Below are 23148 nucleotides of genomic sequence, written 5' to 3'. Positions count from 1 at the left end.
CTTTCTACATTATTAAAATGTAGCATTAATCATAGTGGAGTGGAATGTCACAGAAATAATACAATTCAATAAAGCAAATGCAATTTAATTAAGACAACATGCTTGAGGGATTGGATGTGATTAAAGTATCATTTTCGTCCTGTGAAATTATTGTCTTTTTTTGAACATCCTTCCATAAACAAACCAGACTGAACATTACTGATCAAGAGAGACCATATGGTTCTTATCTGGCATAATTCAAAAGCTATTGCAGGGAATCCTTTCTACTTACAAGCTACAATTGAAGCTGGGTTCTCTAGTACAGTCATTGTCCTGCTGTGGCTTCTCAGTGATCAACTTTGGTCATCTCTGTATTATTTATATTATTATTCCAAATAAATACAGTATATAACTCATAAATACTCCTTTCCAAACTGATGCACACGTATTATAGTATTACATATTTGTGTGGCTTCATTTGATGTGACGATAGCACACAAATATAGTTTTATATGCTACCATACAGTGACAGATATGAAAGCTTTGTGTAGAGCTGGTCAGATAGCTCAATAAGTTAGGCATCTGACTGTGGAGTTAAAAGTTGGAAATTTTTATTCTCCACTGTGCCTCCCAGGAGTAGGTGCAGCCTGTGTAACCTTAAGTAGGGTACACAGTCCCAGGGCGAGGAAGAAGACAGTGACAAACCACTTATAAGTAGTCATTGCCTAGAAAACCCTGTCTGGATTGTTATTAGTCAGAATTAATTCGGCATTGCATTTCTTAAAATCCATGTGAATAAAAAGCTCTTTGCAAGGAGTGGTCCTTTTATCCAAAGCACTTCATAAACTGTTAAATTAAGAACGTTAGCATTTAAGATTAAACTTTGTGATTATATAGGAAAATCTGAAAGCCCAACACTATTTAGCTTCCAAAATCAGACAGAGATGGGTGTGTTCATGGTGGTATTGTAACTACTTATTCCAAGACTTGGTCATGTTACAAAGTGTACATTCTGTTCTGTAGCTGGGTGCTCCCTCTTTCTGTCTTTCTGATATTGTTCATGAGATTGTTTTATAGTAACTAAAAGTTAGTTCCTCTTAAATATAAAAACATGCTGTTTCTGGGTAAACCTTTACTCATTGTTCTTGTTTCCTTGAAAATACGATTCCTAAGACTTTAATGGGAAGGGAATGAGAGAGGATCTCTTCAAGTTTCCAGTTTCCATTTCTCCTGTTCCTTTTTAGCAAAACATGGGCAACAGGCTTCAGCGGAAGCTGCCTGAGGATGGCTTCTGGATTATCAGTATTATGTCGTGCATTACATAATGTCATTTCTACTGAAATGATTTAGTGAAATGGGTAGGGCAAAAGAAGTCAGCTTTGAAATAACAATTGAAGAGAGCTCTCTTTTTTACTATGTTAATAATTCTGGTGGTTCCTTAGATGCATGATATGGTTTCAACTTATCCTCAAAATGTTATATTTTTAAAAAATGACAAAATAGAAATATTTTCTTTCATTCTTAATTGGAACATGGAAAGCCTTGTTCATTTTACAGCATTTGGCAAGGAGTGGGTTCCTTTATAATAATTAATTTGTTCTTAACAATTAAACACAATTTTTGTTGTATATAACTGTGAGCTTTATTCTGCAGGATTACACAGTATATGATTGTAGACAGTGCACGCTTGCAGATTAGGAAGATCAACAATGAATGAGTCAGAGCAGTTGCCTGGGTAATCTTTTATGCTCCCTAACTGGGCCATAGGGGGATTCCCCTCCCCAGCAATTCCCCCCAAATTATGCTCCTAGGCCTGTCCATAGAGCCAACTGTTTGGCCATGCAAGGGAGTGAGATGTCTGCAAATAGTATGTGTGATAATAGTCATAATGTGGCATCAAGTCATTCCCAATGTATGGCAACCCTCCAGCAGTAATCAGGAAGATGACATTAACATAACAGAACTCTTTTCCCTGTGAAAAGTTTGGCTTCAGTGACAGTATTCAAATCATCCTCTAAACCAATCTTTGAAGGAACAGATTTGGTAGCAAACTTCAGAATTGCAGGCTTACTGTTTCCATTTCCTGTATGTGACTGGAGGAAATTACAAGCTGTTTCCTTGAGTTTGCTGTTGTTTCTGAGCATGACAATTCTAATTGGCTCACTCCATCATCTATGAGCAAACTAGGATCAAACTATGGTTTGTAGGAGTTCATCACTTGGAGCCTTGTTTGAAGCTATTAGGTTTCTTCACTAATGCCACAACTGCTGTTGATTTAGAAATAATTTTGTATGAGAAAGATAAGAATATTTTGGAAATATTTAAATATTCTGAGTTTTTTTGCTTTCAGTCTGAGGAGTACATCAGAGTAAAGGCAGCCAGTAAATCAGGACCCGCATCTTGCTCAGTAGTGTCTTTAACAGAGGCTATACATACTTCAGTAACAGAAAGAAAAGCTTATGATACCTTAAAAATTAAGAATGCTACTTTTTCAACAGCAATGAACAGGAACCAGCATGCCAGAGAGAAAAATTCACATAAAGTACCAGTAGTCCTAACTGACACGAAGGGTCCTAATTCCTTTTGATTAGCCAGCTCTCTCTTTTTTCTGTCTAACTCAAAGGAAGCTGTTTCCCTTTTAGACCGGTTTCAGCTGCCAGTAATGGAGTAGGTGAGGGCAAACAAATTGAAGCAAAACCCAGATAAGACATAGGTGCATCTGAACACGCAGAGAATAAGAATTCATCCTAGATTGGATGGGGTTACCCTCTCTCTGAAAACTCTGGTTCTCCATTTGGTCATGCTTCTGGTTTCAGTCCTGAGCCTAAAGGTTCAGGTTTTAATACTGGCTAGGAGTACATTTGCACGTTTAAAGCTAGCATGCCAGCAAAGTCCTCCTTTTTTCGGTGAGGTTTGAACAACTGGACACAATTGGGTTTTATTGCAGGTGCTGTGTTTCTTATAGAATCTGATTATTCAAAGTGTTTTAAAGTGTCTTTATTAGTAGTCTTTAACTATCATTATATGTTTGATTATTTAAGTGATATTTATTTATTTATTTATTTATTTATTTATTTATTTGTTTTATTTATTTATTTATTTATTTATTTATTTATTTATTTATTTATTTATTTATTTATTTATTTATTTATTTATTTATTTATTTAAACTTATACCCTGCCCTTTTAGTGGACAAGCCACTACTCTGGTCAATTTCTGGAAAATACAAAAATATACAACAGTTTAAAAAAAAAAGAAAATTGAGCATATAAAAACAAAAACCCATTTGGCAAGTAAAGGGTCAGCATAAACTCAGTAGAAAATTAATATTGCAAAGGCGTGAGGTTTGTAAAGGCCTGGTACAAAGTCAGGTTTTCAGTTGCTTACAGAAGCTCAGGAAAGTGAGGGCCAATCACACCTCAAATCTCGCTTCTACTTTTTAAAACATATTTGAACAACATTGTGTCCCTGTACTGGGAGAAAGGTGGCTCAGAAATGAAATAAAGGGAATAAAAATATGAGTTTCTCAAAGGTCAGGGTTTTTTGGCAATCAGACTTACAAACTGAGTCTGTGTTTACCTTCCAGTGACCAACCACAAAACAAACAATTCTTTAATGCAAAAGAATCTTTTAAAACAAATACATTTTCTCGACACCACTGTGAAGCTACAAAATGTACATCTTAACATCATGCTTTATTGAAAACCCACTAGTCAATACCTCCAGCTTCCACCACAAAATCTATTGTTTACAGACAAGCCTTCAGATACAAATTGCATCCACATGGACCCATGAGAAAGAAAATCCAAACTCAGGGATCTACAAAACTACAATGCTTATCAGACAATATCCAACCAAGATGGTTAAGGAGCCTATTAACTGGAGAAACAACCTACTGTAAGACAGACCCAGAAGAGAAAATGATCGAACACTGCTAGTTGTCATTTTCATCTCACAGCTGAGACCTCTCACACATATCATAAATAATATCCAACAAATCTTTGACAAGAATACTTCACTGCTCTGAGTCTTTGGTGGCAATCCTATTCTTGCTCACAGACAATTCCACAACCTCAAGCAACTATTGACACACAATGACTTACACAACATGGATACAGCAGTGATGACTATACTCTGCTACAAATCCAGATGCCAGCTTTGCTCCTACATATACTCCAGGAACACAATTACAGGATCCAACAATGTCATACACAATATCAAGGGCACTTTTACTTGTTCCTCTGCTAATGTGATCTATGCCACCTTTTGCCGACAATCTCCCTCTGGACTCTACATAGGACAGATGGGTCAATCTGTATGCAAAATAATTAATGACATAAATTGGACATCAGGAATGGCAATATACAGAAACTTGTTTCAAATTATTTCTCTTTACTCAGGCACTCTTCACAGGATCTGAAAGGTGCTGTTCTGGAGAAGAAAAATTACAGAACAAGAATCCAGAGAGAGACAGATGAGATAAAATAAATTCATATACTTAATGCCCATCTCAATATAGTCTATATTAGCCTATAATATAGCCAAGGGTTCTTAAGCCATTACTGAATGTGAAATAGCACAATAATTATGTTGTTATCTGCTGTTATTTTCCATAGCCCAGGTTCCTTCCAAACTAACCACAACCATCTTTAAAAATCAAGCTTGAAGGGTAAAGTCAGGAACTCATTACATTACAGTGGGGTCTTGACTTAAGAACGGCTTGAGTTAAGAACATTTTGACTTAAGAACCACTCTCATAGGAAAATATTGACTTGACTTAAGTACTTAGATTTGAGTTAAGAACTGTAAAAAAACCACGTGGGAGGCAGGGAAAGTACAAAATTTGAACTTTCAGTTAACTGTTGGCCAGTGAAAAGGGTGCCTGTCTGCTTCCTCACTCCTCCCAGCGTTTAGAGAGTGGATTGGGAGACAGTCTTCGGACTGCCTGGTACGGTACTGCCTGGACTGTATTTTCCCTGCCTTCCCTGAACCTTTCTTGACCTAAGAAAAAAAGAAACAAAATATCCCCCTCTAGTGGTCGAAGGCAGAATAGCAGCTTCCCATTAGTTTCTATGGACGGAAAAGAGCAGATACAGATCAAATGGTTTTCAATGCATTCCTATAGGAAATGCAGATTTGACCTGAGAACTTTTTGACTTGAGAACCGCCTTCCAATACGGATTAAGTTCTCAAGTCAAGACCCCCACTGTATATTGTTTCTGCTGTTGTTATCTATAGCCTGGGATTCTTACACTAACCACTGTTGCTGTTTACAGAACGAAGCTTCAAAGGAAAAGAATATCAAACAAGGGTCTTGAGTCATTAGTAGATGTACAATACAACAGTGACTCACACAATTTCCAACTTCTGTCCACTAACCAGTCTCTTTATCTTGTATGAATGTTTTATCATGTAGTCTCTTCTCACTCTTTTGTCTGAGGAAGTGGACTTGTTCTGTGAAAGCACACATTAAAATATAGCAGTTTGTCTTTCAGGTGCCGCAACATCTTTGTCTTATTTTATTATATTTTGTTTTTGTTATCTTTTTCTTTTTTGTTTTTGTTGATATATTATTTAATGTAAGATGTATACATGAGAAAAGTTGTTGCTAAGATAAGTGAATATGTTATTTCATGTATATGTAACACATGAAACGTATCATCTAGTTTCACTCTCATTCAGAACCACTTCAAAACACAAATAGCGAGGAATAGGGGTGTGTAAAAGTAATACCACCATGTACTTCTAGATGTGGTTTATTGCATATTTCCCCCAAATATTGGCTTGTACTGGTATAAGCATCTGCCACTTCTTACAAGAGTTCTAACAATTTAACTAGATGCATTTACATTATCAAAGATCAATTGCTATTAGATTATATAAATGCACTGTTTTTAATCTGCAAGAAGTTTTGTCATGTCCTCAGAAAGAAATCCAAGATTCCCCACCACAGCAGCAAAGATAATGTTTCACTTTCTGAAAACATTTAATTAACTTTTTTTGCAAGCATACATAAGATTTGAAAACACTCAATCAATTGTTATTATTGTTTGCTTTCCTTGGCTGCAAGTTGTTTGAGATGAAAGAAGAGGTAGAATTACATGCCGTTGTATGAGAAGCTGGTATTTTCAAATCATAAACTGACCCTTCCCATTTAAAGGCTGTTTATTTTTTCCTGAAATAAGTACTTAAAAATAAAGGACAATGAATCTAGGATGTATAAACCCAAAATAACCAACTGAAATGTTTAGAAAAAGGTCATCTGATGTGGGTAGAAGGAAACAACATTTCCATCTTCGGACCTTTTTGGTTTTTAATTTCTACACAGTGCTTGCCTTATCTTCCTGTCATTGGAAAATCTGAATGCTGGATCCATCTTTTCCTCCAATTATTTTTCACTGAAGGGGCTCTGGCATAAGACATCTATGCCTATAAAAATTGACATTGTAACTGTTCAGATATCTCTGACTCTCCAGATCACCACCTAACGCTCTAGTTCCTCATAAGCAGGGTTGGCCCAAAGGATTTTACTGCTTGAGGCAAAAGATAAGATGGTGCCCAGTCCTATTCTAAGTATACTGAAAAGAACGGCAAGTGAAGTTTCCTTGTTGTCCTTTATATTGAGGTCTAGTAGCAAATGGTGTCCCTGGCATACACAAGGGACACCATTTGCTACTAGACCTCAATATATGCTAACTTTCAGGGTGTGAGTGAGTCCATGTGATAGCTCCACCTTAGCCAGCCCCTGCATCTACCACCCAGAACATCTGTCTCACTATCTAAAAATAATTATAGCTCCAGCCAAGATAAGAAAGCTCAGTTGGTTACTCTGTCTTATAGAGACAGGGGTTAACTTTGATGATGGATGTTCTCCCATTCAGAAATCCCTTAGCCTTTATCAAGTCTGGACCAGAGCCACTAGGCTTTCTGAATATGAGTCTGGCTTGTAATAGCATGAATGCCCTGCTTAAGGCTAGGCCTTCCATGTCAGTTTGAGAGAAATAAAACAAGCCAGAAAGACGTCATTGTCAGGAGGGTGGCACAAGGAATTTTCTAGTAGTAGTGTTCACCAGCTCTTGCAGAAATTCGTACTTGGAGCATATGCATATGTGAACACAATATGCTTTAATTTTCTTTAAAAATTATTATTATTATTATTATTATTATTATTATTATTATTATTATTATTATTATTATTATTATTATTAGTAGTAGTAGTAGTAGTAGTAGTAGTAGTAGTAGTAGTAGTAGTAGTAGTAGTAGTAGTAGTAGTAGTAGTAGTAGTAGTAGTAGTATCGCTTTTATACTGCCTATCTAGATGAATCTACTCTGGGCGGTTCACAGTCCAAAAAGCAGTAAAATTAAAAACATCAATAAAACAAGCAAACATAATCCAAGATGGAAAAACCAGGGGAAGAAATTAAGTAATGTCAGGAGGGAAGGTCTGCCTAAAGAGCCAGGTCTTCAGTTTACTCTTAAAAACTCCCAGTGAGGGAGCCAGGCAGATCTCAGGGGAAAGGATGTTCCAAAGGCCAGGGGGCCACCACCGAGAAGGCTCGGTTTCTAGTTTTTTCTTTCCGGACCTCTCTCGGAGTTGAGCCCCTCAGCTGCCCAGCCTGGCTATCTTTCTTACAAATCTCAGTCCATTCTCTTCGACCCAGTTTGTAGCCAGTCTGATTCAATTTATGTTCAACTACTTTCAAGTATTTGTCCATGACTTTCTCTTAACAGTGGGGAAAAATAAGCATGGGATAAAATAAAGGACTCTGACGTGGGATGGGGAGCATGAATCTCAGTTCCATGAACCACTGCTCGAGTGAGGACAAAGCTCCTCATCGGTTTTTCCCTCCTTCACACTTCCCAGCCAACCTCCAGGAGCCGTGCAATTTGTTCTTTACCTAGCTCTTGCCTTTAAATCTCATCCTGCATTATCTAGGCACCGTAGTCCAGCTGTCAGTCACCCCCTGGGTCCTCTAAAACAAAAGCTGCCACTCTGAATTTTTAACCTCCAAAGTGCTGAAGCCAAATTTAGCACTTCAGAGAGCCCTGCTTTGATTCAGTCACAGCTTCAGCCTTTCTCATTTCACTTTGGATTGGCTGAGAAACAGATATGTGCTGCCACCTCACTTCATTTTCTGGAAGAAAAAAAAAAACCAAAATCCGAAGCACGTCCCTACAGAACAATATCATTTCTGACTGGACATGATGCTGCTGATAGTTTTCACTATGTTTTGCATTGAAAGAAACAGATTGGAAGAACAGGTTTCTCGGCTTTATCACTTTTGGTTTTTCAACTAATGCTATGCAGTGTTTAAACTTCAGCCACCAGCACGATCCTGAAAAATCTTCCGAAGCATTTGCCCAAATTGTCTTACTAGTTTTTCCTCACAGTTTAGATTTGTAAATGAGCAGTTTTAAAGTTTTGTTGTGAGTATTGAGAGACAAAATTCATTTTGCGTCTGCTACTTTCCTGGTATTCAGAATAAAACTTTCAGATTGCTAAACTCCTTGGTGTATATGAGAACATGTTTTCTGTTTATTTTAAGAGAAGCAGAAGAAATGCATTTATCAGGAAGTAATACAACTCAGCAAAGAATAATACAACCCAGCAGTAGTGCCTGCTTCTGCATTCCTGGAGAAGTCAGCCATTGGTAACATAGACAGTTTTCCTCCTGGCCATCTATGGTCTTTTCACAAGTTAGGACATGATTATACAATTGAATTATTCCCTACTTATGCCAAAGTTACATTGTAGCATCAATTTTCAGTCACGTGAGACATGGCTATTTGTGATTTATTTTACCAGCCAGCGTTGTACAAGCGATTTAGTTCCCACTTGCTGGTTTTTGTTTTTGTTCCAGTGGCATTTTGATATATATTCCTTAGCAGTATGGCATGTGTGTATGATCATTTTGTTACCTTTTCAAAGCAAATTCATCCGGGAAGGCAACTACCATCACTTCTGTGTGGCTATTACATATATACTGTAAAAGGATAGCCACACAGAAGTGATGGTAGCTGCCTTCCCGGATGAATTTGCTTTGAAAATTTAAAATACCATATTTTTCCGTGTATAAGATGCCCACCCACTTTTCTAACCCCAAAATTCTTTCATTGCAAGAAAGTGGTGGGGGAAGGCAGGGATCAAAGCGCTTTGATTCCTGCTTTCTCTCTTCACTTTCTTGAGAGGAAAGAGCTAAATTAAAAATATATCATCAGTGTGATAGTAATTAGACAACTGTCATTAAGCTGTAAAGACATATAAGCTGAAACACATTTATTTTAAGTGGAAATAAGTGCAACTCTCAATAATCTGGGGCAAAATGGAAATTCCTTTTGACTTATTTTTTGTTTCTGAAGCAATGAACAAAGTATCAAATAACATCTTTATTTAAAAACTATATACATGTGTGTGTGCATGTGTGCACATATACGTGTGTACACACACATACACACACATACACACACACACACACAGTGTTTTTAAATAATGATGTTCCAGATATCCAGATATCTATCCCATACCAATTAAGATGTTGAAACTCTACTCAATTTGGCCTTTTTTGGTATCACTGAAGTTTTAAAAGTTTTCAGCTAATTTTAAAGGGCTTTTGTGGTTTTCTTCACTACTTATAATAATCTTCAGATAAGTGTAAGGAGCATTGAAAAGTACAGACTTTTAAATGAAATTAATTTAATCTGTTGCTCCACCTCTATCACTCAGCAAGTGACAAAACAACATGTACTGCCAAATAAAATGAAGAGGTGAACATAAGAGAGGTTGGGATTTTTAAAGGTTAATGATTTACTGAAAGGAATGACTTTTAGGCATTTATAGCAACATACCATAGCCAGTGAGTGGAGGAGTATAGCTCCATTTACTATTCCTTTAAGTTCCCAAATAAGGCTGTCCAAGTGCATTTTTCAGGGATCAGTGTTCTCAGTGTTCTCTCTTCTACATACTGTGTACCAGATACCATGGATATTTTTTACAAGGCTGGGCAACTTGTAGCCTTTCATGGATTTCTCTTTGGTAGGTAGAGCAGGACACCTTGGGGCCCTCCAGATGTTGTTGGACTGTTACTTCCATCACTTGTAGCCAGAATGGAGGAGAGGGGAATGGCAGAGTAACAACATGTATAGGGCCTCAAGTCATCCATGCCTTCACTTATTGGACAGTGAACAATGGAGTGAACAGGTGTGCCAGTTTTATGAGGCTCCTGCCATGATTCTGTTTCTTGGGCATCCATGCCCTTAATGACCTGATATCATTGATGTTTTTACCTTTTTCACCTTGGCTGCACAAGTGAGTGGTGGAAGAAATAATAGAAGTAGATAAATAATTAAGAATCAGCATCTGCAAAAAAGCAAAAAAGCAAAGCGTGTTGCTTATGTACCGCCCCATAGTGCTTCAAGCACTCTTTGGGCGGTTTACAAGTTAATTATGCAGGCTACACATTGCCCCCCCCCCAGCGAGCTGGGTACTCATTTTACCAACCTCGGAAGGATAGAAGGCTGAGTCAACCTTGAGCCGGCTACCTGGGATTGAACCCCAGGTCGTGAGCACAGTTTTGGCTGCAGTACAGTGGTTTAACCACTGCGCCATGAGGCTCATTGCCTTTAAAACTCATCCTGCATTATCTAAACTAAAACAGAAATATACAATATTTATTTATTTAAAATATTTTACCTCACATTTCTCCAAAAAAAAGGACTGAAGGCAGCTTACATCATTAAAAATATTTAAAGCTAAAAACAATATGCATATAAATATTAAAGAGGAAAAAAACAAATACCATTCTGCAAAATGGTAAACAAAAGCAATCCTAAAAACACTTCCAAAGAAGTAAAATATAACAAGCCATTTAAAAATCCCACTTAGACACTGAGGGAAAGCTTGTTTGAAGAGGTCTTATGAGAGGACATTGTCCTTTTAAAGAAAAAGATGGGGTAAAAATATTTTAAATAAATAAAAATAAAATAATACATTATCCATATACCCTTCTTATTATTTAATTTAATATGTAGCTTGTGAATGATGTACAAATTATGCAGAAAAAAATTAAAAAGAAGCAAGTACTGAGGAAGCGATAAATAGTTTTGTAACTTAAGTCAAAGCTTTGAGTGTAAGAATGACCTAAGATAGAAGGGTTATTTGAAATACTGGGAAGTCATCTAGAAGAAAAGGCTCCTGCAGTCTGCTATATTACTTCTGTGGGTAAAATAATCAATAGTTGCAGTGTTCCTGAGGTGTAATCATGAGATAAACTGGGCAGCAGACTCCTGTCTTCCATTTCATATGGAGGCTTTGCTTGAGTTACAAATATTTTAAAGATTTTTTTCTTCTACATAAGAATAAAATTCCTATTAGAATAGAATAGGAATGAGAGTTGGCCTGAGATGCTTAAGATTAAATAAAAATGAAAGAAATTTCTGTCTTCACTCACCACGTTGTTAAATGGTTGGATTTGTTTGTATCAGATGGTCATGAACCTGGATAGCTTTAAAGCAGACCTGGGCAAAGTGCGGCCCCCGGGCCACATATGGCCCGAGAGCCGCTCCTGTCTGGCCCGCCAGTCGTCGCTCCTGTCCAGCCCGCTCGTCGCCGTTCCTGTCCGGCCCGCCCATTGCCACTGAGTGAGCCAGAGCTCCAGCTCTGGTCACCCAGCATGGCAGTAAGCAAAACGCGCAAGATCCGATGCTGAGATCTCGCAAGTTTTGTCTGTTACTCTTGAGCTGCAGGCTGCAGAGCCTGCGGCTCAAGAGGCCAGAAGTGATCCTTGCACAGATGATGTGATGACGCATCATGTCGCCTGCATGGGATAGAAGACAGTCAGAGAGGAAGGCCACGGGGGAACTGAGGACAGGTAAGTTAGTTCAGTGTCTGTTTTTTTTTTCCCCTTCCCCCCCCCCGAGGTGAACAAATTGCAACGCTCACATAGTTAACTATGTCAGCCTTGTAGTTCATTCACTGCAGGGCCTCACCCAATGGGGGCTATTACTACCCACAAATTGGGGGCCTATTACTACCCACCCAACCCCTAACACAGTTCAGATTTTTCATGTGGCCCCCTATAGAAATTAATTGACCTCCCCTGCATTAAAGGAAGATTAGATATATGAAATGGGGATATCAGCACCTTTCACCATGCCTGGAAATATTCAGTATGGAAATAATAGCTACCAATGCTAAGTTTGAATATTCAAAACTAGATTTTCTTGTGTTAATATTTGACTTAAACAATAAAATACTTGCACAGCTCCATGAACTAGTTAGGTTGTTTAGAGTGAATATAAATTGTTTGTTAAGTATAAATTACTGTAGCGTTCTCTATTTATTAGGTCTATGGTTCATGTTATATTATGTAATGGTTTATGTTTGTTATGTAATAATGGTTCAAGCATATTAATGATGAGAGAGATGCTATAAGAGGCGGAGCCTGAGTCAGTCTGGAGTCGGTAAGAGAAACGTAAGGGGCAGGCAGTAGAGAAAAAGTCAGAGAGAGTAATAGAGTGTGTAATTTGGGAAATTCTGAGGTGTGATTAGCTACTGAAGATATTTATGAATCTCTGTAATCAATAAACCAAAGTTTTATTTAAAAGAACTTGAAGAGTGGACCTGAATCTTTCTGAGGTAATGGTGATTTAGGGATCACCTGGTGGCAGCAGTGTTAAAGAGGAGAGTGTTTGCCTTCGTGTACTCTGAGGCTTGAAGGTCAAGCAAAAGGGGCACCAGGGTGGACGCCACAATTACTATTAAGCTTATATGAAATATTAGATAAAAGTCACTGCTCATTTCCTTCTTTTCTGTTGTCATTGTACTGTACCTTTGATCCAGACATGTCTTGTCCAAATGGAAAAGTATTTCTACTTGCTCAGGGCAGTTCCATAAAATCCTCCATATTTCAGTATCCCAACACAGTTCCCTGTGTCCCATCCCCACATGGTTCCAGAGGATTTCTCAATCCATAGCATAGCACAATATTAATATTTAATATTTATTTTATTTATATCCCGCCTATCTGGTCGGGTCAGGACCACTCTAGGCGGCTAGGACCACTCTAGGCGGCTAAAATCCTAAAATTCACAAGATGAATCCAAGTCTTCCTTCTAAAAGGGGAGAATATTTCATCCTGTGTTTTTACTGGACTGTGGAGAAGCCTTTACTATTGCATGTAATTCTGGTTGCTATATGTCAGTATGTTTCTGTGTGTGTTGGACAGTTTTTACTGGACTGTGGAGAAGCCTTTACTATTGCATGTAATTCTGGTTACTATATCTCAGTGTGTTTCTGTGTGTGTTGGACTGAATTGTTGCATGTCCATCTCCAGCTGTTCTCAGCTGATACCTGGGCTGACTGGCTCAGCACAGAAGTGTCTTTTTGTGTGTTGTACTTGTTGAGCATTGGCATGCCACTGCAGATGGATAAAGCCACTGCAATAACTCAATATAAGGAAAAGTTGTGATAGCCAGGACTTTCTATAGTTTAGGGGAAAAGGCAATAAAGGGACATAATAGAGGTTTAACAATATGAATAGTGTTGAGAATATGTATAGGAAGATGTTTTTCCCCTCTCCTAAAACTGGAACTGGGAACTGGCCAGTGAAATTTAAGATTAAATACATATGAAATAAGTTACTTCTTTCACACAGCATATAAACAGTTGAATTTGCTTGTACCAGAAGGCCATGAACCTGGAAACTTTGAAAGGGCATTAGGTACATGAAATGAGGACAAGGATGTCAGCAGAGGTAGAAACCTGAGTTGCAGGATTTGCTGTCAAGACGCACTTAAGTCACACCGGTGACTTGACCCAGACTTGACTCTGTTTTTTCTTTCTTTCTTCCAATGAATTGCAACTCCCATCCCTCCCATTTTTTGGAGAAAAAAGTTTGTTTTTAATGGGGACTCAGACTTGGTGCTTGGGACTTGGTGCCACAGACTCAGACTCAGACTTGGGGCTTGGACATAAAGACTTGCCAACGTCCCTGGATATCAGCCATTGCGGGTTGTGGGGGCTTCATGTAACCTCCATTATTGGAGGCAGTTATGCCTCTGCACAACTTTGTTTGGGAATACAAAGCAGGTGAGAAAAGGAGGTGCTATTGTACTCATAACCATTTTGGGTACTTTTGGGGAGAAAGGTGGGCTAGGTAAAGGTAAAGGTTCCCCTTGACAATTTTGTCCCGTCGTGTCTGACTCTAGGGGGCGGTGCTCAACTGTCCGAAGACAGTTTCCATGGTCATGTGGCCAGGGCGATTAGACACGAAACGCCGTTATCTTCCCACTGTTGTGGTACCTATTTATCTACTTGCATTTGTATGCTTTCAAACTGCTAGGTTGGCAGGAGCTAGGACAAGTGGCGGGAGCTCACTCTGTCACGTGGATTCGATCTTATGACTGCAGGTCTTCTGACCTTGCAGCACAGAAACTTCTGCAGTTTAACCCGCAGCGCCACCACGTCCCCACGAAAGGTGGGATAGAAATATTTTAAACCAACCAACCAACCTGCCTGCCTGCCTGCCTCCTTTGCTTCTGGGCAGCTCATAAATATCTTGCTGGACTACATAGAACAGGGGTCTCAAACATGCGGCCCGGGGGCCATTTGCGGCCCACCGGCTGATAGTTTGTGGCCCCCGCCTTGCCTGTCCCCCTGAAGCGCCCACGTCCTCTGCTGTCAAGAGTCAAAAAAGCCTCGCCTCACTTGCCAGCTGTCTCCCAAGACAGCGCCTCTTGCACCCTCCATCCGGAACTGCAGCCTGCCAGCCATGCCACCTGAGTGTGCCTTTTTTTTTAGGGGGGCCCTCAGAGGAAGGTTGCTGGACCTCCATGTGTGTGTGTGTACACCTGTGGAGGCCCACCCCGTTCTGTCTAATATCGTGGGAGGCTTTGGCAAGCCGTTTCTGTGAGGTTTTTTAAAAAAAAATTATGTCATGCCCTCCTTCTCCCGCCAGTGCTCCCTTCCTTTTCCACTTCTTCATCCTGCTGTTGCTGGTGGTGCTGGTAGTGAAGAAGGAGCTGGAGGGGGTCGTGGCTGGTGACAAGGGCTCGCGTGCCCCTCCTTCTCCTCCTCCTCCTCCTTGGAGCCCCTCAGGCTTTTGCTCCGCTTGGCGGAAAATCTGATGCGGCTCAGCCTCACCCAGACTCTGCCTCCCAGGTAAATTGAGTTTGAGACCCCTGACGTAGACCTTGGACTCAGCCAGCATGGCTCTTCTTATGTTCTTAGCATGATATACTGTATTAGCATTTGATATACAAACAGCTAAACCCTCAGAGGAAAATCCTAGTCAATTCTGCTGTTTTTTTTAAAAAAATGAATGTTAATAAGTTAATGTTAATAAGATATATTTTCAAATAAATATAATTACAAATTGAATGTGATCATACCAGGAGTTCTGCTTAGAGCAGTTATCCAGGGGGCATCTCTCTGGCAATGTGAACCTATTGATTATGTTAAAAACTGAGCACACCCATTATGATTTTAAAAATTATTATTCTTTGAACACCAAAATGTAGCCTGTGACAGTCACCGCCTTGCCCTCTGAGCATGTGTGAATCCTAGGTAGTCATGATCTGGGCCCATGATTGTTGGACCAACTCAAAACCCAGGATACGATTTTAAAATAATACTAGAGATTATATATCTTGTGCAGATATTATGAGAATAAATGAATCTACCCTGTTTTCCCTAAAATAAGACCGAACCTGAAAATAAGCTCTAGTATGATTTCTCAGGATGCTCGTAATATAAGTCCTCCTCCAAAAATAAGCCCTAATTAAGTGAAACCCCACCCTCCACCATTGTGCAGCAACCAAAAGATGACATGACTGTATCTGAATAAATTTAGATGGTTGTATATGACAAAAATAAAACATCCCTTGAAAATAGGCCCTAGTGTGTTTTTGGAGCAAAAATTAGTATAATACCCTGTCTTATTTTCGGGGAAACAGGGTAGCATGAAAGTGCTGTGGAGTAAATTGTTTTGTGTACATACAAAATTGTATTCCATTCAAGCCAGTTTTATTTAGTACATCCAGAGGCATTCCAACAAGATCTAATTCCTTGACAAACGTAATCTTTTTGATCTCTTTGATTCTGAGTCACAATTATTAAAGAGCAAACTTGTGGAAAACACATCTTCCATTCTTCATTTTCAAAATGGTTGATCATATATAATACACGGTGGTCTTCTGTCTTTTGACATGTCAGCTAACATTAACAATGGAAATGTGGAAGAGCCTTAGCAAGAGTACAGTCACAGGGCCATAATTGTTAAGGTATGTGAGAGGTGAGGGTCACTAATTTATCTTTCTTCATCTGTATATTCCATTGTTTTGTTAAGGAAGTGCACTAAAGAAAAACAAAAGCCTAGTATTGCAGGAGTGGTGATTCTGGACATAACATATAGTCCCACTATAGAAATGTGTGTATGCTTGCTGGTATTTGTTCATACACCCAAGTTTCCTCTATAATTTTTTTCTAAGATAAATTGCTGATTATCCTGAATTATGTTTATAAAACTACTGATGCCAGTAAAGTTTTATTGAAAAGATGTTGTAGTGGAATATTGCCAGTATTTCTGTTCTTTCGAGTTCTTTACTACAGAAGGAATCGTTTGAATGTATTGGCTTGGGGGGGGGGCAGGAGTAGTAAACATCTATATGTATAAGCCTCTGTTTATCTGTATTGAATTTAGACTGCTGGAAATGGCTAGTGGTTTGAAGTCTTTTTGTGAAGTCTTTTTGTGAAAAACTGAATCCTACAATAAAAAAATACAGTGTTGTCTTGGCAAGGTGTACCTTCCATATACATATGTCAAATCTTCCAATTCTCCATAGGAGATTTGAAGGGCAAGGAGGAGGTAGAGAAATTTATAGTGTTTCATCAGTAGTGTCTATTATGGTGTTAGATGGATGCCAGAAAGTCTGAAAACATCTGCATTAAAACCAAAAATCAGTTGTGTTTTTAGAACAGGCAGAAAATACTGCTTCATCATCCTTAACAGTAATTGCTAAAGGTGCTTAAAGGGCAAATCAAGCACACCACATCTGTTAATGAACATTTTGTACTGTATCCTATTTTATGGCCGAAACACAAGAGAAAATGAATCATACTCTAGATCTCTGCCAATAATGAAATCTCTAATTCGATTTTAAAATCTCTAATTGTAAATTTTAAAATCTCTAATTGTAATTTTAAAAAAGGACTTAATTTTGTAGTTATAAAAAGTGCAAAGTAGCATGTTGTACTTAACTTGCAGATGGGGGTTCTGTTGGAATATGCTAGGAAGACTGATAGAACTCTGGGACTGGAATAAAGTATTCCTGTATTCAATTTAGTGAACTCAATCAGAAACCTGTGTTTCTCATTCATCTGCAAAAACAAAAATTAGGAATAAACAAGAGCATAGTTCTTTGGCAATCAAATCAGAGCTTAGTTCTTTGACAATCCAATCATATGTTCTTGCAACTCAGTATTAAAATGTTTCTTCCTATGTGTTTTAAAGCTAAGGCAGGTGTCACTGATATCATTGTGAGGCTATGTATGAGTTCAAAACCTTTCTACTTTAAAACTTTTGGGAGAACCCATTACTTATTGGCTAGAGCAGTGGTCCCCAACCTTGGGCCTCCAGATGTTCTTGGACTTCAACTCCCAGAAATCCTGGCCAGCAGAGGTGGTGGTGAAGGCTTCTGGGAGTTGTAGTCCAAGAACACCTGGAGGCCCAAGGTTGGGGACCACTGGGCTAGAGCCCAAAAAAAACAAAAAACCTTAGGTAGTCTTTAAAATTTGCACTTCTTTTGGTAGAATCCTGCAGTCTAAACAGACTAAAATATAAGGAAATGTGCACTGTGTGGATTATATTCATAAGAGTAATATAAAAATTATGTGATGTTAGGAAAAATAGGTTTTGTTATATATTTTAGGAAAAACTGCATATAGAACTGTGTTTTAAGAAATACACACAAAAATGTGTACAACTGTTTGTGTAGACTTTGAAGTGTGAAGAAGTGAAGTGGACAGTTTTGTCCATCTGTGCTCCAGACATGACCTTTTGTATTGTAACAGCAGCTCAGAATCTTAAAGTGAGGTGTGGGAAAGGGCAAGACTTAGTGAGCTGAATGTACAAGCTGTTTATCAGAAGTTTCCCAGATCAGTAAGTACAATATTAGTTGGTAAGGAGCTGAAACTAGTTTTAAAGATTTGAAAAGTCCTCCTTTGCACTAGATTGAACCAGTTTAAAAAGTATTTGAACTGCACTGAACTTTTGATTCCCTGAAAGTCTAAGTGATTTTACAGTTAAAGCTTTCTTTACCATTATAAAAAGTAGAGTTCAAATTGCCTTTTCTCTTTATTATTCTCATTCCTTTTAAAAGCCTTTCTTTTTGCCTTGTTTTCTTTAGATCTTCTTCATGATCCATGACTTGGATGAAAATGTCTGGGAGCATCGCCAGTTTCTCCTGCCTCCTGTCTCTTGTACACTCTTAAATTCATCTAAATGTGTGCCATTTCTGATGGTACGTCTTTATGGTCTACAGTGTGTCATGAAATGTTCATGACTTGGATACATTGCCACACTTGTCTCTCTGTCAAAGAAGTGCAGAAGCCTGTGCTGGATACAGCAGGCTCAGTCAACTGAATACTGCACCCCAGACTTATTCTCAAAGGTAGGACGGCTGTAGGCAATTGAAAAGAATGGAAATATATTTGTAAGATTATATTTATGAGATAACATGTTTCTCCTGTTGACATATGTGAAGAAAATGGCACTGTATCTGGTAAGGATTACATGGATTTAAGGAGACTTACCTAAAAAACCAAGTTGGTTGAATATGGCAGTGAACTGGGAACCTGGCTGTAAAGCCAAAAATTGACAGTTCAGTTTCCAAGTGTGCTTCCCAGGACAATAGCCAGTCTGTGTGATCTTGGGCAAGCTGCACAGTCCCAAAATAAGGAAATGGCAAACCACCTCCAGGCGCTCTACTTTGAAAACCCCAAAAACAACTGTCAGAACCCTTGTCAGAAGTTGGAATCAATTTGGCAGATTGTACTTATTATTATTACCTAGAAAATAGATCTCAGGAAAATGTGTGTATGTCGTGTGCACAGGAGTGCCCTTTTAGATCATTAAAATTGTCATTGTTCTTCTAGAATTAAAACTTCTAAAATTAAAAAGCAATGAGACTTATTTTTAGTATACAGCCAATTTTAATTTTCTGCTTTGGGTTAATCCACCATAAGATATTTCTTATGGTGTTGAAGATAATGCATTTCTGCAGAAATGCATGCTCTTGTAAGAGAAATGCTGGATGGATTATTAATATTTTATACCTATTATTGTACACTGAAGAGTTGTCAGAGCTGAATTTTTTTGTTCAGTCCAGCCCATCTCACATCTTGTTGCAAAATTGTCTTTCAGTGTGCATCTAATAGAAATTTATATCACATAGTGAATTCTAAGGTAATATCCTCAGTGAATCAATTTGAATCAGCCTGTATGATGTTATTTATATATGTGTAGAACATAGTAGTTCTTCAGGCTCCTGTTACTATTTTGTTACTTCCCAGTACAAATCTGCAGGGCATGAGAACATACTGTGTTATCTACAGTCAATCAGCTATAGGCTTTCAAACTGCATTGTGTCATCATTTTTTTTTTATTTTACTTAATTACTGTCCTTCATCTACTAAACTTCAGGGTGATTCACAATATCATAAAAAGCAAAGCAATGTGATATAATGCAATATATGGTAAGAACTGCAAATAGGATGAGAACAGAAAATTAAATAGATGTACTTCTACGTATATACTGTATCCAGGTTTTGTAGATTATCCTTTGGTAGATCTAAAAACAAAAGAAGTCAGAGAACAGTCCTCATTTACTGGATTACAAGTAATTTTTATCTTTTGAATGAAAGAGTGCATAGGACTGAGATCTGGCCCATATGCAAGAATGACCCAACCTCTATTACCTCCTGTCTTTCTTCTACTCCCATTTTATTCAGTATGCCTGAAGAAACTTCCCCATCTTTCCTCAAGTTGGTTTTCCAGGCATGTATAATGTCCATCCTTAAATCTCTATTGTGCACCACCCTAGTAGCCTTTAAATTGTCTCCTTTCTGTGGCCTGATAGTACAGTTGGTGGTATGTAGTTAGACAACATTGGAATTGGTGCTCAAAGTCCAGAAATGGTTGGTCAGGACACTGGTTATTGATGGTCTTGGCTGGTTAGGACACTGTTAACTGCTAACATTATGCACATCCACAAAACATGATGCTCCTGGTATTTTTGTTGAGAATCTAGGCTGGTGTTAGAAAGAGAAAAATGAACCATGCCAGCAGGAGCCCTGAATGAATAAATCACATGCCTGAAGAGGAAGTGGAGCACAAGACAAAACACTGCTGTAAATAATATGGCCCCTTTCCAGACATGTTTATCTGTCTTCCAGCTTTAACTGTTGTTGTTTTTTTTAAAAAAAAAACACTGAAGGACAAGACCAAAGGTTCAAAGTGCAGTATTCTTTTTTTGCAACTGTGGTGGCTTGATTGATGGTGGAAAACCATTGTGCCAACCATTATGGCAACAGTGTTGTGTGCACCCATTATCTACTGTACAGAGATGGACTGTTGTGAGTTTGGAATATGAATTTAAATGTTGGTGAGGTGTGATGTTGTGCTTAGAGCATCAGACGTGGGACTGGGGAGACTTGAATTTGGATATACATAGCCACTGAGTTCCTTCACATGAATTACTTTATAGGATTTTTGAGAGAATGAAATGGTTGAGCGGAGAACTTGGAGGAAATGCATATTTTTACCTCGCCTTTCTCCTTAAAATGATCCAAAAGGATAAAAAAAAAGCAGTATGTACAACCTTAAGTGCCTGTTGATAGGCATGTATTTGAATTTTCATTATCCATTTTTAAGACTTTGAAGTTATGGACTGATGGACATGAAAAGTATGATAGAGTGATCATCCCAACACTCCCTGAAAGAAAAAAATATTTCATCCCCTCTTCTCCATGGCTAATTTCAACGTTTGGAAAAGTTAGCGTTTGAACTACAACAGATTTAGATATTTGGGAATTATGAGAATTGTAATCCAAAAGGTAACCATTTGAAGTTCCAGCTAGTCTGCAGATCAGTTTTTTTCTAATGTTTTCATTTTCTAGAGTCAATTTCTTCTTGTTGGTAAAGTGGAATGCATACCTTGTAAAAGCTATAGTATTTGTTTCAGGTACAAAAAGGGAAAGAAAAGAAAACCCATTGAGCCTACTGTTTGAAAAATACAGCATTTCTTCAGGGTCAGTGCCCACTTACGGTATGATAACTAAGTGGAGCAAATATTCTTCATAATGGACTACTGTTTTCAAAATGCAAAATAATTTCACATTCATGTTGTAAAGGCAGCTCATTTATTCATTAGTTTTATTCATTCATTTACCTCTAAATATATATGGTGCTTCATTCCAAAACATTGAGATCAGGACTGAACCACTACATTTTAATTTTGAAATTACTTTTTAAGTCAGATTCAGTAGAGTTCAGAGATTCTACTCCACCCTAGGTTTGAAGTCCAAAGCTGCATGGGACCAATGAGAGGTTCTCCACCAGCCTGTTTTTGCAACTTCATGTCTCCCCATGCAACATATGGTTCTAGTACTTGATGAGGACAAAAAAGTGGTAACCCCATTACCTTACTCTTGCATTTCAACCTGGTACTGTTCATTATTAGCAACATTTAAGATTGTTTCATGAACGTGTTTCAATAGTTTCTAGGGAGAAAGAGGCCTGGTACAAGTGAAATCTTCACTGCTTGCCCAGGGAGTTTAAATAAGAAATCCCCATGTCCCTCATCTTTAGATTTTTCATCTGCAGTCTTTCCCTGAGACAATCTAAAAGAACAACAACAACAACAAAAAAAAAGAGTATGGAGGCTTCTAATCCTTGCTTCTCTTTTAAGGTGGGAGTTAACAAGCTCCGGTAATTTTAGTTTTGGGAAATTTAATACAGGTGAGGATTAGATTGAAAGGCATGGAAGTTCTTAAACCCAAGCTGCCTAGAGTGGTCGAAATGACTAGATAGGTGGGGTATAAATACAATCAATCAATCAATCAATCAATCAATCAATCAATCAATCAAATAAATAAATAAATAAATAAATAAATAAATAAATAAATAAATAAATAAATAAATAAATAAATAAATAAATAATCCGATCGATTGTGATTTCAGTCCTTTCTGTAATTTAATTCAATTTAGAGTAGCCATAATACTATAGAACATCCCACTGCAGTGGTTTGATAATATGTAAGCAGTTAAGGAACAAGAAGGATATAAAATAGAGAGACATATTTCTTCAGTCAATATATCAGTTGCAGGATTATTAGTATTATTGCACACATAAAAATGTTCAGAGAATTTGGAGTGGTCACATATCATGTCAAATACCCTTTAAGATTATGTAGATTTAGGTTTCTTTTGTATTTATATTCTGCATGTTTCCTCCAGAAAAATCTTAATATATTCTAGAAGATGGTAGATGAATATCAATGATGACAACATTCTAGTGTAAACATAGAACTAGACTCTAACTGACAGAAACCATAATTCTCTAAGATATAATGTTCTCAGTGAAGTAATGTCTGTGCAGTCAAAACTTCTGTGATTTCTCTTGGCATTTTGTACTTTGCTCATTTGATTGTGTCAAAAAGTATACCATTCATTGTTGTACTTTTTGACCCATGTGCCTTCAATGACAGAATGATGGTAGTCATGAAATCTTTATTTGAAACTGGTCTTTATCCAGTAAAGCTAGAGAAAACGTACAAGATATTAAATAACTAAGTGATTTATAAGCTGGGAAGTTGCTTTCTTCCCAGTCCTCTCCAAATAAAAGCTTTAATTCACTTGTTGTTTAGTCGTTAAGTTATGTCTGACTCTTCGTGACCGCATGAACCAGAGCACACCAGGCCTTCCTGTCTTCCACTGCCTCCCGGAGTTTAGTCAAATCCATGCTGGTAGCTTCGATGACACTGTCCAACCATCTCATTTAATTCACTGTCGTCCTTTAATTCATTATGTGTCACTTTACCTCACATTGTGAATGTTTGTGTAGACAATGAATTATCCTTAAACATCAGTCTCAAATGTTTGAAGTGGGCATTGA

The 23148-nt window shown here is 38.0% G+C and overlaps 1 protein-coding gene across 3 annotated transcripts in view; it reads left to right on the top strand.

Annotated features, from left to right (window-relative positions):
* Positions 1-23148, top strand: part of CHRM3 (cholinergic receptor muscarinic 3) — a 295948-nt gene that overhangs the window by 187178 nt on the left and 85622 nt on the right. For 2 of the 3 annotated variants that reach the window (XM_072993175.2, XM_078383123.1), the window contains one exon: positions 18382-18495. The gene's annotated coding sequence lies outside the window, so the exon portion shown is untranslated. Of the gene's footprint in view, positions 1-18381; positions 18646-23148 lie in introns of all 3 variants that reach the window. The other variant, XM_072993174.2, reaches the window with a different exon arrangement.

Source organism: Pogona vitticeps, chromosome 1 (assembly GCF_051106095.1).
Source record: "Pogona vitticeps strain Pit_001003342236 chromosome 1, PviZW2.1, whole genome shotgun sequence".
NCBI classification, from domain to species: domain Eukaryota; kingdom Metazoa; phylum Chordata; class Lepidosauria; order Squamata; family Agamidae; genus Pogona; species Pogona vitticeps.
The sequence above is the reverse complement of the archived record's forward strand: the minus strand, read 5'-3'. Positions and strand labels throughout refer to the sequence as shown.